Raw genomic sequence first — 12,886 nt, 5'->3', positions numbered from 1 at the left:
AGACATGTCTGATTTCATTGAGTGATTTTTTTGTTGTTGTTGTTAGTTGTGGGGCTTGAACTCAGGGCCTGGGAGCTGTCCCTGAGCTTCTTCGTTCAAGGCTAGCACCTTACCACTTTGTTTGTTTGTTTTGGCCAGTCCTGGGCCTTGGACTCAGGGCCTGAGCACTGTCCCTGGCTTCTTCCCGCTCAAGGCTAGCACTCTGCCACTTGAGCCACAGCGCCGCTTCTGGCCGTTTTCTGTATATGTGGTGCTGGGGAATCGAACCTAGGGCCTCGTGTATCCGAGGCACGCACTCTTGCCACTAGGCTATATCCCCAGCCCCCACCTTACCACTTTGAACCATAGCACCATTTCTAGTTTTCTGGTGGTTAACTGGAGATAAGAGTTTCATGGACTTTCCTTCTCCGAGGTGGCTGTGATCCTCAGATCTCAGCCTCCTGAGTAACTAGGATTATAGGAATGAGCCACCAGTGCCAGGGCTCATTGAGTGATTTTTTTTTTTAAGTTTGAGGTTTGAGTTTATTACAGAAGTAAAAATCCTCTCTATTCTCAAAGCTGGTATAATTAATGAGGGAAGCAAGTGAGCCGAAGAAGCTGGTGACATTTTAAGAAAGTAGTGAGAAACCCTTGCCATATTTCCAGATGCATGCTGCTTTGAGCTTGTTCCTTTTCACATCCATTTCATTTGACCTTAGTAACACATGTGAGGGCAACAGAGGCAGCGCTCCTTTTATGAGTGGCGTCAGAACCCACTTGAACTGATTACACCATTACACCCAGGATCACATGACAACCCTGGAATCTCTGGTCCTTCTTGATACCTGGACTTGTGGACTGAGCTTTCTTTTTTCTTCTTTTTCTGTTTGTCACTGTGTGTGTCTGTGCCAGTACTGAAGCTTGGACCCAGGACTTTGTGGTTTTGGGCTCAAGGCTGTCCTCTACCACTTGGGATACCTCAGCGTTCAGCTTGGGGGCTAGTTAATCCGTGTCTCATAGGTTTGTCGGTCCCAGCTGGCTAGGAACCTGTTTCCTTAGATCTCAGTCTGAATAGCTAGAATTACAGGCATGAGCCACAAGCACCCAGTAGAAATGAGCCTTCAGAGTTTATTTTTAACTGTCTCCACCTAGCCATTCAAGCAAGCATTTGAACCAAGCGGCCTGATTCTCCAAGTGAAGGGGGTGGGGGAGTCAACACCAGAGTGCTTGTTAGAAATGCTAATTCTCAGGTACTACTCCAAAGGAACTGATGGAATGGTGATAGACAAGGGACCCAGCCCTCCAAGAATTCTAAAGGATCTCCAAGGTAGGAACAACCCCCATAGAACACCACCCTCAACCTTTTTCTGGCACAAACCATCTCATTTCAGTAAAATACCTTGAAATGGAAATAGGTGAATGAACATTGGTCAAAACAAATTTTTTAAATATGTCTGGGCGCAAAGTTAAAATCAAATAGTGCAGTGTTAGTTAAAACACTAACTTTCAGCTTGATCACAGGCAATGTATTGTCAAGTTTGTGTTTGTTTCTCCCAAAGGACACAGGAAAACTCTCTGTGGAGTTTTTGGAAGTGATCCCAAGCTTTCCAACACAAAGGAAGATGTAAACAAGGGTAAAATTCCAATACCACATCAGTTTCCATACCAGTAAACATCGACTGTAGTTTCATATAAAAAAGATGAACTGTAACAAGGGTGAGGCAGACTGGGAGAAATGGAGACTAGAACTAGATACAGCTGGTGTGATGAGTGTTCAACCAAAAGACTGTATCTGGAGAATATAGAACCGGCAGCAGGCCAGGAAGGCAGCCGGCATCAGACTGGTTTGACATAGAATGTGGGTGTTGTAAGCCAAGGACAGCTGCAACACAGCCTTGGGAACTCCGGGAGCAGGCACAAATGGGGAGCTTGTGGCAAGCTTTGAGAAAATGTATTGCTTAGAGTGAGGCTCAGCCTCAGAGCTGGGTTTCCCAGGCCCAAATTCAGCTGTTGTATGGGACAAGCTTTGGGGACTGGAGAGAACAAGACAAGTAGCTAAAGTCCAGATTTTAGGGGCTGGGGCAGAGACAGACAAAGAAAACAAGAGCTTAATACTTAGAACAGGGGCAAGATTTCACACTGAGCATAGTTGCCTTATGTTATGGTTCCTGAGAGCTAGACAGAATTTGAATTCCTTTCAGTGTGGCTGGGCTGGAGCCCAGAGTTTAGACATAGGAGTCAGTGGAACAGCCCATCAGTGAAAAAGCCAGCAAAATGTGTAGGTTGTGAAGGTTAAAAAGGGAGTTACTGACAACCTCTTTCACTCTGGACTGCCAGGAGCATTTTAGAAAAATGCTAATTTACAAAGTTAGCCATTGAAAGAACTCAGAGTAAAGGCTAAGCTTTCCGAATGGCTCAGTCACTGGAGGTCAGGGAGAAGCCTACATGGGTTATTATATCTATAGCTTTCAGAATGCTTACGAGTTCTGTCACAAGCTTTTCATTTTGTAAACAGGGTGCCAAGACCCAAAGAGGTTAAGTGGTTTGCCCGGGTCACATACCCTGTCATACTCATAAAGCCTAAGAGCAGGACAAACAGTAGGAGATCTAATTTGCTAAGTGTTAACTCTCTTAGCCAGGCATAAAAGCCATCAATAGTTACACTTAGCATGTCAGACTTAGAAGCCATGACCTACTATCAAACCACTACCTGATATTTGCTCATCTTTTAGCTAATCCTATTTAAATTACATTTCTTGACTGGCTCATGAGCTCATTGAGGACTGGGAATACTCAATAGCAGATGTTCTGTCCTACCTGAAAGGGACAAAGCATAGTACACTCAGCCTTCTAATGACCCACCCAAGCCCACTGGGAACCCAAGCTTATACAGCACAGCACTGTCAGTGATGTGGTGATAGTCACCTACTTTAGGGCCCACATGGATTGCCTGTGACCTGAATGCCAGAAGTATCCAAGTATTCTGGACCTATGATCTACACTCCCATAGCCTTTCTCATACTGTGTCCTTCCTCTGTGTTGTCAGATCAACAGTCCTGGTGGATGCCCATATGAACTCAATGCAATTGCCTCCCATTACTACCAGTCTCTCCTCTGCAAACCATTCTGCTTTCCACTGGCAAATTAATCCCCTAATCCACTTTTCTTAAAAGCCTTTAATTCCCTTCAGTTGCCTACAAAAGATTTACTCCTTAGCCAAGCATTCAAATTCTCCCCAAACTTGAGTTTTTATTTTCTTTAACTCAACTATCTCTGTTCCCAGCACAAAACCCTTTTATTAGTATCAGCACACCTACTTATTATTTTTATCAGGCTACCCGTTCATTAATTATGCTTCGGTGCTCTTATAGACACCAAATGCCTTGCCTAGCAAACCTTACCCTTCCATCTGCCTACTAAAATCTATGATGACTGCTCCAAATTCATTCATCAATTTTTTCCTAACAGCCCCGCACCCTCCATGTTCCACTCATTTAGCACTTAATTGTGTGCTGCTTAATATCCCTCCACCTGAACTTTGCATTCCTTGAGGGTAAGGCATTTCTCAGCATGCTCTGGGTGCTTAGCAGCAAGCTATTAAGATCACTAGACACAGTTCAGAGAAATTGAAGGAAGCATAGATACCAATAACTTTCCAATTCGACACTTAAATCTGTTTCAGTGTTTATTTGGTAGCTCTACAAGTGTGTGGCATTGGTGTTTGAACTCAAGGCCTTGGGATTATTAAGGCAAGCAGTCTATCTCTTGAGCCAAACCCTTTTCTTACTGTAAGAGTTTTAAGGTATGTTTTTTGTTGTCTTTAAGTTTTAAGAGAGTTTCAAGTTTTTTTCCCCTGAGTCAGTGTAGACCACAATTCTATTTAGGCTTTCCATGTAGTTGTGCCATCAGCACTTTTATGGGTTGAGATGAGGGTGTCATAGAAATTTTTGCCCCAGATGGTCTTGAACTTAGATCCTGCCAAATAAATAGGATTACCATACCCAGACAGTTCTTTTTCTTTTTTGTCTTTTCTTTTTTGGTACTGGGGATCGAATCCAGGACATTGTACTTGCTAGGCAAGCGCTTTGCCACTGAGCTACATCCCAGCCCCCCAGATAGTTCTTCACCATTTAAAAACATTTTGCCAGTTTGGAAAATGAGTTCAATAAAAAGAGGGGAAAAGCCAATTTAAAAATGATCAGAATTTGGAAGATAATGGAAGTACCTAGAATACTACTCCCTGGTTCTCTTTTTAGCTACTTGCTATGTGTTACTTTATATCACATAATGAAAATAAATATCAAAAGAAGGGTGGGGAGGAAACTTGCACAATTTTATATAATGTAACTATAAAATACTAGTATCTGGATATGGAGCAAAATTAAAGGTTTTATTATTACCTAGGAGAAGGTCCAACCCTTCTTGGAAATCTCAATTCAGTGTTTTTTAAATGTTCATTCTATATGATGAATATTTTGAAACATATTTTTATTGGATGTGAGTAGCTTAGTAATTCTCATTATGGTTTGATGTCATCCTAAAAGTATCTTTGTTGTATCTCAAAAAGCAAATTGAGGGGCTGGGAATATGGCCTAGTGGCAAGAGTGCTTGCCTCATATACATGAGGCCCTGGGTTTGATTCCTCAGCACCACATATACAGAAAATGGCCAGAAGTGGCGCTGTGGCTCAAGTGGCAGAGGCTAGCCTTGAGAAAAAAGAAGCTAGGGACAGTGCTCAGGCCCTGAGTTCACGGCCTAGGACTGGCCAAAAAAAAGCAAATTGACTTGTCTTAAAAATTACACACACTTTCAGGCAGAGCAACAACACAAAAGGAGATGTATGTAAGTTATATAACTCCCCAAGTATGGAAATCCCCCAAAGAGAAATAATATGCATACACATTGTTTCCTTTTTTTTTTTCTGTGTTTTTTTTTTTTTTTTTTTTTGGCCAGTCCTGAGGCTTGGACTCAGGGCCTGAGCACTGTCCCTGGCTTCTTTTTGCTCAAGGCTAGCGCTCTGCCACTTGAGCCACAGCGCCACTTCTGGCCATTTTCTGTATATGTGGTGCTGGGGAATCGAACCCAGGGCCTCATGTATACGAGGCAAGCACTCTTGCCACTAGGCCATATCCCCAGCCCCTGTTTCCTATTTTTTGGCACTGACTCTTCTATGTTAGTTCCGTGCCTAATGTATGTAAATCATATCTGATATGTCTACATCAGATTAAAGAATTTATTTACCTTTCTATTTCAGCCAGGATAGAGCAATCCCAGCCAGACTTAAGTGGCTTGATGTGATGAGGTGATTGTCTCTTAGTAACTACCAGTGCCTAGTCAATAGGTATGCAGAAATGAGTTGTCACCTTTAGAGGCCAGACACATCTGGCAAGGAAAGCCAGGAATATTCCTTGGTGACAATAGTGTTTGTGAAAAGATTATAGTGTAGAGAGTCAGGTAACCCCTGCCACAAACCCACATTCTAAACTAGTCTGAGCCACAAGTGAAAGGATGCAAGCAGGACTGAAAACTCCCAGGGACTCAATGTTAAAGACTCACTGCATTTAGTTTTGATGGCTGTAGCTTTTCCCTATAAGCAAAAATGAAACTTTCCAAACGATATAATAAAAAAATTATTCCCTTGGAGATGTTTTCACAGTTTTCTTTATGGAAACTTTGACAGTAGATGAGAATATATTTCTTAGTTTTGCTTATTCATTTGGTTTGGGGTTTGGGTTTTTGTTTTGATTTCCCTATTGGTCACTGGATTCAACAGTCATTAGTGTAGATAACTATTTTCTAACTAAGCACAAACAGTACATTTTTGCATATGCATCCTAAGAGAATGACAGTGCAGGGTAACATTTTCTCAAATCAGCAGATTGTTACCAAAAGTAAAACCTCCCGGTCCTTCCAGTTTTTTCATACCCTTTCTCTCAACATTTCCATCCTTTAAGCTCATTATGGCCTCAAGCACTGTGTGTTTTGCTTTTGTCCGTTTGTTTTGTTTTTGTGGTATTGGGGTTAAACTCAGAGCCTTGTATAAGCTAGGCAAACTCTCTACCACTGAGCTATATAGTCTCCAGAACCAAACCTGCATTTTGAAGCCTGACATTAACTTTTTGGGAGTTTACTTGAGCCAGTCTCTTTACCATTTTGCATCTAATTAGTCTTTTAAACCAGTATTTAAAAGTATATTCATATTTGTATCTGAGAAAAGCATAGAAAATAAAGCTAACAATTAGCTAGCAGACCTGTTATCCAATAAAAACTACAGTGGATGTGTGATATCTTTGTTCTCAGCCTCTACATCACCTCTCCCCTTCAGCTTTGTACCATACTCTCATTGGAATCCAGGGTCTGATTTGGAAAAGTTTTATGTCAACACATGCCATGTGCTTTGGCAGTTTGCTAAGTCTGAGAAATTTCAGGAGACATTTTTTCCTTCTGACTTACCCATGTATTTCACTTAGATTCTTGGAAACATTCTTAGTGCTGCATGGGTATTAAGCCTGCAGCTGCAAGAAAAAGAAAATTTGATTACAACTCACATAAACAATAAGGAAAAGTAGCACTTTGTGTATCTGGAAATCTAGAAGGCAAGCTGGCTTCCAAGACAGTTTAATTGAGTAGCTCTGAATCTGAGTTAGCTGTGACCTTGGGATGCTTTCTTCATGGAGACAAAATGGCTATTGCTCTTCCTGCTTTCACTGAGAGATGCCACTGATTGGAAATTCACTGATACAAAGGAATTTTCTTAAGAACTTCCAGAAAACTTGTGGTCCCTGTTTAATTGTGCCCAAGTGTCCTCTGAATCATTAATTGATTCTGTCCTGGGTTCCCAAACCAATTACTGGAATCACCTTTAGACCACTGAATTCCAGATGTGGACAGAGGTACCGAGAATGTGCTGGGAGAGGTAAATAACTAATTTAAACTGAACTCTGTTAGAATCTGAGAAGAACAGATTTCAAACAGGCAGAAAAGCAACCACATATAGATTCATAAACATGGCCTTCATATATACATATATAATTATATATACAGTTATACACTTTAAACAATATGTGGCCTATTTTTTCCTATTATTTTTAACTTCAATGTTTAAAGTTTTAATAAGCAATAGCTTCACATAACTCAGCATTCAGTAAACAGTACAGAAATGGCATCTAATACAATATCTCTCTACTAGAGACTCCAACCATACAGCTATTTAATATAAATAAATAAGGGAAAACATATGTTTATACATACATATATAAAGAGTTTCATCATACTTTTGTATTATGTTGCATTATACTCTAAGGAAGTGCCACAATTACGTCATGCCAATGGATGGTGAGTTAACTAGCTAATAATACTTTAAAAACTGGTACAAGATGTATGGAAATGGAACCAGGTGAGAAGGGAGTGGGTGGAGTTGGGATAGATGGTGCTGAGGAGACTTGGAAATGATGCTAAATGTCTGAAAGGGGGAGCACATAAAATTAAAAAGACAGTCAAAATACTCAATGTTCTGTGTAGAAATGGAACCACAGACCCTGAGGGAGAGATGCTGGGGGAGAATGATGGAAAGGGTGACGCTGATCAAGATGCATTGTTCTCATGCATTGACATGTTGAATTGGAACCTCTTTGTACAACTTACTTAAAGTTGGAGAAAAACATTGATTCAGGGATAGGGAGTTTATCTCTGGTAGAATGATTGCCTAGAAGGTGTTAGATTAGAGATCTAACACTGAGGAAGAAAAAGAGATCTAGCACTGAGGAAGAAAAAAAGAAAAACATTGGTATAATGGATAATATATCTATTTAATTGTGTAATTTGGGATTTTTTGTTTGGACTTTTTTTAACTGTATTGTGTTTTTTGTCTTTTCTTTTTTTGGTACTAGGGATCAAACCCAGGACAATGGACTTGCCAGGCAAGCGCTTTGCCCCTGAGCTATATCTCAGCGTTAATTTTGTAATTTGGGAAATATCCCTCTGATGTAAACTTCCTCAAAGTTCAGTTAGTGTGACATTTCTGTTGCAGCAGCTAATCCTTCTGCTGGCAAGGTCTGAAAGAAAACACTGGTTTCAGAAAAGGCTCATCAGCTGAACTTGTCAGATTTTTGCATCTTTGATCATCCAAAACTGATATCTCAGAGTAGCTTTAATTAGAATTCCTTCTTTTGTGAATGAGACTGAGCTAGTTTCACATGCTGAGATGCCATTTGTCCTCCTACCCTCAGGCTATGCCTGCTCATATTCATTGAATCTTATTTCTACTGTACTGTTAATCTTTTTTTTTTTTTACTTTTGTTATTATTATTATCATTGACAGTCCTGGGGCTTGAACTCAGGACCTGGGCACTTTCCCTGAGCTTCTTTTCCTCAAGGCTAACACTCTACCACTTCTAGCTTTTCCTGTTTATGTAGTACTGAGGAATCAAACCCAGGGCTTCGTGAATGCTAGGCAAGAACTCTACCACTAAGCCACATTTCCAGCCCTGTACAATGCTTTACACTCTGATTTGTAGGCATGCATTAGGTTTTTGAGGAAATTAGTCTTTGGTCTGTAACTGAGCTGCAAATATTTCCGTCTTTTAAACCTGTTTACAGTGGGTTTTTTTTCCTTGCAGTATTCTAAGAGATTGAATATATCAATCTTTTGTTTTTGTATTGTTGTTTAAGTTTAAATGCTTTTGTTTTGGGGTGCAACTGGGATTTAAACTTAAGGCTTTATCCTTGCTCAGTTTGTACCATGCCCCTAGCTTGACTTTTTGCTAGTTATTTTGGAGACCTTTTTTTTTTTTTCTGTTCTGACTAGCTTCAAACTTTGATCCTCTAGAACTCAGCCCCTTGAGTAACTAGGATAACAGCAAGCTAGCAGGAATTTGTTCAGTGGCCTTTTTTCCCCCTCCATAGTAGTGGTATTTGAATGTAGTTATTATAGGCAGGTGATCTACTGTTGAGTAATGCCTGCTGCCCTTCAATGTATTTTAACTGATGGGTTAAAACAAAAATTGTACATATTAGTGGGATACTATGTGATGTTTTGAGATATATATATATATATATATTAATGTTTAAATCAGGCTAAACACATCTATCTCCTAAAATATCCATTGTTTTCTTAAGGTGGAAACAATTCAAAATTTATCTTTTAGAAACATACAGTACATTATTTTTACCTCCATTCACTGTATTGTGCATTGGCACACCAGAACTTATAACTAATAACTGCCCTTTCTAGTTCTTTTTAGTATCATTCATCAAACATGTTCCATCACTCCCTCATTCTGATTAAATACATTTTTTTTGTTGGTCCTGGGGCTTGAACTCTGGGTCTAGGCATTGTCCCTGAGCTTTTCAAGTCAAGGCTAGCACTCTACCACTTGAGCCCCAGGGCCACTTCCCTCTCCCTCACTCTGAATGAGAATATATGGTACTTTTCTTCTTGTGCCTGATTTATCTCTTTTAACATAATGATACCCTGTTCCATCCCTGTTGTTGCAAATGATAGAATGTCATCCTCTCACAGCTGAATAATATTTCATGTAGATTTTCTTTATGTATTCATCAGTGATGGACACTTAGATTGTTTGCATCGCATGGCTATTAGGAAGAGTGCTGCAGTATATATGGGAATGCAGATGACTCTTGGATATATTGATTTCATTATCTCTGAATTCATGCCCAGGCCTGGATCATTCAGCAGTTCTGTTTGTCTTTTTCTTTTTCCTTTTTGAGAAACCTCTATACTGTTTTCTATATTGGTGATAATTTATATTCCCATAATAGTGAATAAGGATTCCCCTTCTTTCTCATTCTTACAGGTACTTGATTTCTGTAGTCTTTTTTTGCTTTTGCCAGTCCTGGGACTTGAACTCAGGGCCTGAGCACTGTTCCTGGCTTCTTTTTGCTCAGGGCTAGTACTCTACCACTTGAGCCACAGCTCCATAACTGGCTTTTTCTATATATGTGGTGCTGAGGAATCAAACCGAGGGCTTCATGCATGCTAGGCAAGCAATCTACCTCTAAGCCACATTCCCAGTCCTGCAGTCTTTTAAATAATAGCCTTTTTTTTTTTCCTTTTCTTTCCTTTTTCTTTTCTTGCCAGTCCTAGGACTGGAACTCAGGGCCATGGCATTGTCCCTAAGCTATCTTTGCTTAAGGCTAGAGCTCTACCACTTGAGCCACAGTGCTACTTCTGGCTTTTTCTGTTTATGTGGTACTGAGGAATCAAACCCAGGGCTTCGTGCATGCTAGACAAGCACTCTGTTTGTAAGCCACATTCTCAGCCCCACAATAGCTGTTCTTATTAGACAAGATGACATTTCATGATGGTTTTGATCTACATTCCCATAATGGCAGATGACCTTTACCATTTTTATATACCTATTGGTGATTTGTTTGTTTTCTTTTGCGATATAGCTGTTTAGCTCTATTTAAATAGTTTAATTGTTAGGGTTTTGTTTTTTTGCAATTTTTTCATTTTTATATGTAATAGATAATAACCCCTGTCATGTGCACTGACAGAAAAGTATTTTCTCTTTTTCTTTGGGTTGCTTCTTTGTTGTATGTACACATTCTTCTAGTTTGCTATAATCCAATTTTCCCGAATTTGCTTTCGTTTCTTGTGCTTTTGAGGTCTGTCAAAAAAAAAACACCATGCTCATACCAGTCCTAAAGCATTTTCCCTATTATCTTTTTTAAGGTTTCTGTGCTCAATGTGATCATTACAGGGGCCTTCCCCAATTAGGGTGAGTAGTTATTTTAGTTTCTTCTAAACACCAGTGGTTTTCATTATATACCTGCAGATACTATATCTCCTTGTAATGTATCCTGAGTAGGTGTAAGGATTAAGTTCAACTCAATTTTTTTTCCCAGGAGATTGACTTTTATCTTATACTATTACATGGCATAGCCCCCTGATTGTTTTTGTGACACTCAAGGTTTTGCAAGTGTTCTCTGTAGATTTAAAAAAAAAGAAAGTCCAAGTTAGCTTTGACTTTAATTGCAAAATGGAGACAGAGGTTGGCTGGGTGGTAGGAGCACTTGCTTAGCACTCACAAGGCGCTGTGTTCAAGCTTCCACACCACAATACACACATAACATTTTAGAACTTTTCTTTTTTTGTGTGCTAGTCCTGGGGCCAGAACTCAGAGCCTAGGCATTGTCCATGAGTTTTTGTGCTCAAGGCTAGCACTCTACCACTTCAGCCAAAGCTCTACTTTCAACTTTATTTATTTATTTATTTGCCAGTCCTGGGGCTTGAACTCAGGGCCTGTGCACTGGCCTTGAGCTCTTTTTGCTCAAGGCTAGCACTCTGCCACTTGAGCCACAGCTCCACTTCTAGTTTTTGGGGTGTTTACTTGAAGATAAGCCTCCCATAGACTTTCATGCCTGGGCTGGCTTCAAACCACGATCCTCAGATCTCAGCCTCCTGAGTAGGTAGTATTACAGGTGTGAGCCACTGGCACCTAGCAGGACTTTTTATTTTGTTTTGGTTGTCATTTTGATTTTTGGTTTCTCACTTTGTAGCTCAGGCTACCCTAGAACTCACTGTCCTCCTGCTTTAACTTCCTGAATACTGGGACTACAAGCATGTACTACTCTGCCCTTCCACACACAAAACAACTAACAGAGTCTCTGTTGTATTTTAGAATTGAGGAAGCAGATGGGGCAAAATGGTCTTGAAATTTTACGAAGAATAATGCTTATTTCATTTTCATAACCATAAAAACATTTATGTAACAAACAAATTACCAAAATGACAAGTTTAATGATAAGTGATTTAAGTCATTTAAAACAGGCATGTCTAAGCTGGGTGCAGGCTTACTCCTGTAGTCCTAGCTATTCAGGAGGCTGAGATCTGAGGATTACAGTTCCAAGCCAGCCCAGGCAGGAAAGTCTGTGAGACTCTCATCTCCAATTAACCACCAAAAAGTCAGAAGTGGAGCTGTGACTTAAGTGGTAGAGCACTAACCTTGAACAAAAATGCTCAAGGGTCCTGAATTCAAGGCCTAGGACCAGCAGAAACAAGTAGGCCTATTTAAAATTTTACTTACTAGCTTCAGTTCTTTTTTCTTTTTACTCATTCCTGCTGTTCTGTCACTTGAACCACACCTCCACATGTGCCTCAGCGGTTTTGGAATATGGAATGCTGGATCTCTTACCCTCTTACAGGACTGGGGAGATAGCTTGCTCTGGTTGCAGCTGAGCCCTCCATCTCCATCAAGACACACCCATTAAGGAGGGATGAAACCCTCTTCAAAGCGGCATTTCAGTTCTCTAAGATGTGGATTTGGGCAGTGGAACTGGCCAAATCCAGACCCAGGGATACTCTTTCTCTGTAATGAGAATGTAATCAGTATTGTCATTTTCTAGTTGGGATAGAAGCTGTTATTTGTCCACTACAACAGGATGTCATGGTCACTGCTGAGTAAAATCTCTTGACAAGTACAAACAGACTTCTGTAGCGCTGTCACACTGCATTACCGTTGTTTGTTTACTTTTCTGTCTTTCCCAGGAGACAGAGAGCTCTTTACCAGCAGAGCGCTTTGTTCTCTTTGAATCCTCATTGCTTAATACATCATCCCTCTCTCTTGGAATGTATTTATTGATTGCATGCTTGCTTTTCTTATGTGTGCAGCCAACTTATATATTCTAATTTTTCTTTGCCTCCTGTTTTCTTTTACTTTCTTTTTTTTTTTTTCCTTCTGTGTTGGTCCTAGGGATTGAACTCAGAGCCTGGGTGCTGTCCTTGAGCTTTTTTGCTCAAAGTTAGTGCTCTACAACTTGAGCCACAACACCACTTCTGTGTGTGTGTGTGTGTGTGTGTGTGTGTGTGTGTGTGTGTGTGCATGCATGTGCATGTGCACCTAGGCTGGCTTCAAACCATGATCCTCAGATCTCAGCCTCCTGA

Source organism: Perognathus longimembris, chromosome 14 (assembly GCF_023159225.1).
Source record: "Perognathus longimembris pacificus isolate PPM17 chromosome 14, ASM2315922v1, whole genome shotgun sequence".
Lineage (NCBI taxonomy): Eukaryota > Metazoa > Chordata > Mammalia > Rodentia > Heteromyidae > Perognathus > Perognathus longimembris.
This window is presented reverse-complemented; position numbering follows the sequence as displayed.